The following is a 6,488-nucleotide window of genomic DNA, read 5'->3' as shown; positions in this document are numbered from 1 at the left end:
GCCCATTTACCTCCTCTCATGTATAAATCCGTGAAGTTGGAAGAACTTTCCAAAGAATGATTCAGTACCACGTGACTCATGAACTAATTAGTATTCATGTTGCGGGGCCAGCATCATTATTGTGTCACAGCAGCTGCAGGCCATCACCGGGGGCTCGCCCTATGACGTCACGGTGCAGCTGGAAGCCCCGGGACAGTTTATCAAAGAAACCCCTGTATCGGGAAGCACTGAGATAGCTAACTACTGTCAGTTTACATGGGAACACATCTCCACATTACACAGCCTCGAGGCAAGCTTCCCGTCCTTCCACTTAAAGTTCAAGAGCACTCAAACCGAAATTCCCCAGGTACATTTGGAAGAATTTTTTCCAGGTGTTCGCAAAGTATGTCTATGAGCACTTTGTTAAAGTTTGAATTTTGCGAGTGTTGAAATTTTGTGCTTTTGAGCGAAATCACAGTTCGAAGAAACAGAATGTGGTAATTTAGACAGAGTTTGTATTTGCGCGTCAGCGATATGTCTGCGGGTGCGTGATGGGAGCATCACCCAGAAGGGAAACCATTTCTCCTGTTCACTCAATGTCCTCTTTAGCAGCTTTCCCGTATAACGGCGCACTGTTCTGCACCTCGCCTTCTCATCTGCTTCCCGAAACACATCGACATATGTATTTCACATTGATACACAGGCCCAATGTGCACAGTTGAGATGACACACTCGTGCAGGTCTGTGTGGTCTTCTCCTGTTCTCTGTTGAGGAGGGCAATGCTTGTCACTGGTCACTCAGGTGTCAGAGAAAAGTTTAGAAACAAAACGGCTAAATTTTCTGCCAGTAGAGAGGGCCCGGTTCCTGGAGACGGGACAAACGACAGCAGGGAGACAGAATGAGAAGCAGCTGTTCTGGAAATTCTTTGCCTGACCCCATTAAAAACAGACAACTTCGCAACTGGAGGGAGAACAGCAAACAGACCGCCCCGGGGCGGGCTTGAACCATCAACCATTCAGTTAGTAGCCGAACGCGCTGACCAATTGCGCCACAGAGACAAGGAGCCACGCCCCTTTCCCCATCGCTTAGGGGAGGCTATTACTGAATTCATAATTCAGCTTGCCCATCCGAGAATTACATTTGTCGTCTATCAGTTTTACTTTTCCATAATAAAGCCTGGGAGATTTATTGTGGAGATACGGGGACAGTCTGAAGACACATCCATGTCACGAGGAACTAGCTTTCTTACTCCGGAGCCGTCGCCCTTCGAGCCTTTCAGTGTTTTGCCTGTTCCCGAGTTCTCTCATTGGCTCGGAGGCGAGAAGGGGTTTGAATTCCTGATGTGCAGGAACGACAATTCTTTCAATGTCTCAGATCAGTTCATGTCCCGAGAACATCAGAGTCAATCTCCCGGCCTTTTCAACAAGGGGACGGTGTCTGCACTGTCTCTGCTCAGTCGGACAGTTCATCTTTCATTCTCCTCTAAATATGCTTCCCAAAGAGTTTCCAAAGATTCACAAAGCTGGAGACTGGGATTTCTGTTTTGCTTCATGAACATTTTTCCATTTCCTAACTGACAATATTTTGCCCAAACCGCTTCCCAATTGTACGCCATGATTCATTTCCAGGGATGAGGAATTTCCAGTTTGGAGAGACATTCCCAAGGTTGGGAATGTTCGCTTTGGAGCATAGAAGGTTAACTGGAGATTTCCTGGGGTTTTGGGAGAAGAAGCGGTGGGAATGGGCAGATTAATGATGAGACGAACCAATTGCCACTGACCAGAGTCAGATACCAGAGGGCAGGGATTGAAGTTCTTGAATGAAAAGCAGCACTTGTGCCTAATAAACACAGAGAATACTGCAGAAAGCCAACAGGTCGAGCAGTATCTGTGGAAAGGTAAACAGAGCTGACGTTTTGAGTCTGTACGTTGTTTGTTCAGAACCCGAGTTTCCTGCATGGCAATCAATTCCCAGACATGAGTAAACGGGACTTTATTGAGACGGGTTTTGTGAAGTTTGAGCGATAATGTAACCAACAGGAAGTCATTTAAAATCGCCAGCGAAGAAAGCATCGTCAGCAGGTTACCACCCTGGGCGGGGGAGCCCCAAAGGATCTCTACGCCAGCACCTTAAGTGTTCGGCCACAGCTAAGCGCCCAAAGTTGTGGTGTAAACTTTCTCATGGAATTGTTCTCACAGGAAAGGTGAGTACTGGGCTTGTCCTGTCCGCGCCATAGCCCCAACATATCCTGTTGCCCTGGATTTGATCAGGACAGAGGAGGCTGATGGGAGATCGAATTGAACTACACACATTGATGACTGATAGAGCGGGTGGGAAGGATCCATTTCCATGCGTAGAGAGATTAATAATCAGGGCCGAAAATAAGGAGTCACTTCAAGAAATTTGGGGTTCATTCAGCAAAGCTAATGGAGAACTGTTCACAGAAAATTGTGATGAAAGTCTCTCGAGTTATTTTGTTGAGAAGTGTTGATGATGCTAATACAATCGGTAGGATGAACGTAGATTGGTAAATGCATTTGGTGACAGTTCTGTTCTAGCCCTGTGAGCGAAACCTGGATCTGAAGGATTCTGTTTTCTCCGACAGGAACTGTCAAACCTGCAGAGTTTCTCTTTTTGTCTCGGCTTCTCCGCATCCGCAGTCTCTGACGTTCGACATTAATTCAATTCAGAAACCCCTTTGTGGAGAAGATTTCCGTTTGGGGAACATTTTCCTGACCCCATTAAAAGCGCACAGCTTCGAAGCCTAGTAAGAACAGCGAACACACCGCCCCTGGGTGGGCTCGAACCACCAACCTTTCGGTTAACAGCCGAACGCGCTGACCAATTGCGCCACAGAGACAGGCGACGGTATGGGTTGCGCCATCGCTTAGGGGAGGCTATTAGTGAATTCATAATTCAGCGTCCCCGCCTAGAATTACAATTGTCCTCTATCAGTTTTACTTTTTCATAATAAAGCCTGGGAGATTTATTGTGGAGACACCAGGGACAGTCTGATCCCACACATCCATGTCAGGAGGAACTAGCTTTCTTACTCCGGGGCCGTCGCCCTTCGAGCCTTTCAGTGTTTTGCCTGTTCCCGAGTTCTCTCATTGGCTCGGAGGCGAGAAGGGGTTTGAATTCCTGATGTGCAGGAACGACAATTCTTTCAATGTCTCAGATCAGTTCATGTCCCGAGAATATCAGAGTCAATCTCCCGGTCTCTTTAACAAGGGGACGGTGTCTGGACTGTCTCTACTCAGTTGGACAGTTCATCTTTCATTCTCCTCTAAATAAGCTTCCCAAAGAGTTTCTAAAGATTCACAAAGCTGGAGACTGGGATTTCTGTTTTGCTTCATGAACATTTTTCCATTTCCTAACTGAGAATATTTTGCCAAAATCTCTTCCCAATTATACACATTGCGTCATGTCCAGGGATGAGGAATTTCCATTTTGGAGAGACATTCCCAAGGTTGGGAATGTTCGCTTTGGAGCATAGAAGGTTAACTGGAGATTTCCTGGGGCTGTTGGTAATGATGGGAGAAGAAGCGGTGGGAATGGGCAGATGAATGATCAGAAGAATCAATTGCCACTGACCAGAGTCAGTTACCAGAGGAAAGGGAATGAAGTTCTTGAATGAAAAGCTGCACTTGTGCCTAATAAACACAGAATACTGCAGAAAGCCAACAGGTCGAGCAGCATCTGTGGAAAGGTAAACAGAGCTGACGTTGTGAGGCTGGTACGTTGTTTGTTCAGAACCCGAGTTTTCTGCATGGCAATCAATTCCCAGACATGAGAAAACGGGACTTTATTGAGACGGGTTTTGTGAAGTTTGAGCGATAATGCAGCCAACAGGAAGTCATTTAAAATCGCCAGCGAAGAAAGCATAGCCAGCAGGTTACCACCCTGGGCGGGGGAGCCCCAAAGGATCTCTACGCCAACACCTTAAGTGTTCGGCCACAAATGCACGCCCAAAGTTGTGGTGTAAAATTTCTCATGGAATGGTTCTAACAGGAAAGGTGAGTATTGGGCTTGTCCTGTCCGCGCCATAGCCCCAACGTATCCTGTTCCCCTGGATTTGATCAGGACAGAGGAGGCTGATGGGAGATCGAACTGAACTACACACATTGATGAGAGATAGAGCGGGTGGGAAGGATCCATTCCCATGCGTAGAGAGATTAATAATCAGGGCCGAAAATAAGGGGCCACTTCAAGAAATTTGGGGTTCATTCAGCAAAGCTAATGCAGAACTGTTCACAGAAAATTGTGATGAAAGTCTCTCGAATTATTTTGATGAGGAGTGTTGATGATGCTAAAACAATCGATAGGATGAACGTAGATTGGTAAATGTATTTGGTGACAGTTCTGTTCTCGCCCTGTGAGCGAAACCTGGATCTGAAGGAATAAAAGGGACATTAACAACATCGATCTGAAATTGGATACGTGACAAGAAACAGAGCCATCATTAACAGTTGGCTTTTGAACTGGAGAAGGTTTCTCGTGAAATTAGCTTGAGGCTTGAGGTATGCAAGGTCAAGATAATTTAGTTAAAACACGGAAACGCTATCCTCATTAGCAGACAGTGAATGGATTACAAGACGCAACTTAAACATTTTCGATAAGTGATACAGGGGACTGGGAAGATAAGTATTATAAACTGTGAACAACAAAGTTCTTGAGCACAACACTTACATTCAAAGACCGAAAACATCCAGGTCTTGATTAATCAGATTGTATTGTGGTGCTTTTCTGCAAAACATCCACTTGAAATGTCCTACAAAAGAGTGACAAAACCCATCCCTGTCAGCCCAAGATAGAAAATCCGTAGGGATGAACGTTTGCTGATTTTCTGAAGATTCACAAAGCTAAGAGTGGGATTTGGTGATTGTTTCCTTTCCACTCCCAGGAGCCGCAGTGGTTGAGGCGGTGAGTTGGGGAAAGTGAAATATGCCCGTGAGCAGCGTGTGGGGCTATTTCAGCTTCCCCTCATCTGACAGCGCTGTGACTTGACTCCGATGTTCTCAGGGACATTTATTGACGCGAGACAGTGAAAAGATTCTCATTCCCGCAGATCGGGAATTCAAACCGTATGCCGGCTTCAGGACAATGAGAAAGATTAATTGGGGTGTGTGAAGAAGCTGTGAGCTGCATTTCAAACAGGTAGGTGGAGTCAGATGCGTCATCCATTGCACCCAAGCCCTGTGCGGATCTTACGGCACCATGCTGCAGAGCTCTGACGTTAACACGGACATGCGCAGCAATGGGAACCTTCACAAGGTGAACAACCAAAGATAATCACCGTCACTGATTCCCTTCCACAGGCCCAACTTTGTGAAGCAGTATCTTTCACTGGCAAATAAAACACCCTTGTCCTCAGGTGCCTGCTTCATTTCGATCACGATTTCAAGCCCCTCACTGTTCTAGTCTCATTTCCAAACACTTTGCTCATAGCTTCAAACGAAGCTCTGCTGGTATCTGCTTGTTCCACCCTGACAGGCAGTGGGTTGCAGATTCCCACCAGGACCAATGTGAGTGAAATATTTTTCCCCCTCCGCTGATTTGAATCTTAAAGAAGAAGCCGGGGAGCAAGCTCCCTTTCTTTCCGACGACATTTCTCATTTTGTACTCGGCAGGGTTCACACCTGCGTGGGGAAACCGCAATGGATTTCAAGTCCATCGCATTAACCACTCGGCCCACGAATACAGAACCACACTGACAGCTTCACTTCCCAGGTCTGTCTGCCTGTGGAGCTGAGAAAGAGTGAATCATCGCAGAGTTTGTTTAAATCTAATCACTTCACAGTGATTCGAAAGGGTTAAATATCTGCACATGGCGAGTCTCGGTGTTTCATCCCGAAAGGTGAAATGAACTTTCCGTTAAAAACAAAAGGAGAAATTGCAGGAGGAACTCAGCAGGTCAGGCAACATCTGTGGAAAGAGAATCAGAGACAACATTTCAAAATTCTGTTTTCTCCGACAGGTACTGTCAAATCTGCCGAGTTTTTGTCTTTTTGTCTCGGCTTCTCAGCATCCACAGTCCCTTCCGTTAGACATTAATTCAATTCAAAAACCCCTTTGTGGAGAGGATTTCCGTTTGGGGAACATTTTCCTGACCCCATTAAAAGCGTTCAGCTTCGAAGCCAAGCGAACACACCGCCCCTGGGTGGGCTCGAACCACCAACCTTTCGGTTAACAGCCGAACGCGCTGACCAATTGCGCCACAGAGACAGGCGTTGACGTGAGCTGCACCATCGCTTAGGTGAGGCTATTAGCGAATTCATAATTCAGACTCCCCGCCTAGAATTACAATTGTTGTCTTCCGCGCAGTCTTGCGAGAGATCCCGGCTTTCTTAACTTGACTTGTGCAAAAATGCCCGATTAAACTTCTCAAAAAGAACCTTCGTTAAAAGAGGCTGAGTTCCCTGGAGTACGAATGGGACAGGAAGTGAAATGATTGGAGATAGCATTGAACAGGTTGACGTGTTTACTTCCCTAATTTTCTTCTCCCTGTG

The 6,488-nt window shown here is 46.3% G+C and overlaps 3 non-coding genes across 3 annotated transcripts; all 3 read right to left on the bottom strand.

Annotated features, from left to right (window-relative positions):
• Positions 1 to 963: 963 nt before the first annotated feature.
• Positions 964 to 1,037, bottom strand: trnas-acu (transfer RNA serine (anticodon ACU)). Its single transcript has one exon. It is a non-coding gene; the product is annotated as a tRNA-Ser (tRNA).
• A 1,728-nt stretch (positions 1,038 to 2,765) lies between these two features.
• Positions 2,766 to 2,839, bottom strand: trnan-guu (transfer RNA asparagine (anticodon GUU)). The gene has a single exon. It is a non-coding gene; the product is annotated as a tRNA-Asn (tRNA).
• Positions 2,840 to 6,130: 3,291 nt separating this feature from the next.
• trnan-guu (transfer RNA asparagine (anticodon GUU)) lies at positions 6,131 to 6,204 on the bottom strand. The gene has a single exon. It is a non-coding gene; the product is annotated as a tRNA-Asn (tRNA).
• Positions 6,205 to 6,488: the final 284 nt, after the last annotated feature.

This window comes from Chiloscyllium plagiosum, unplaced genomic scaffold (genome assembly GCF_037043375.1).
Source record: "Chiloscyllium plagiosum isolate Xiang-an unplaced genomic scaffold, Cpla_swu_hap1 HiC_scaffold_27, whole genome shotgun sequence".
NCBI classification, from domain to species: domain Eukaryota; kingdom Metazoa; phylum Chordata; class Chondrichthyes; order Orectolobiformes; family Hemiscylliidae; genus Chiloscyllium; species Chiloscyllium plagiosum.
The sequence above is the reverse complement of the archived record's forward strand: the minus strand, read 5'-3'. Positions and strand labels throughout refer to the sequence as shown.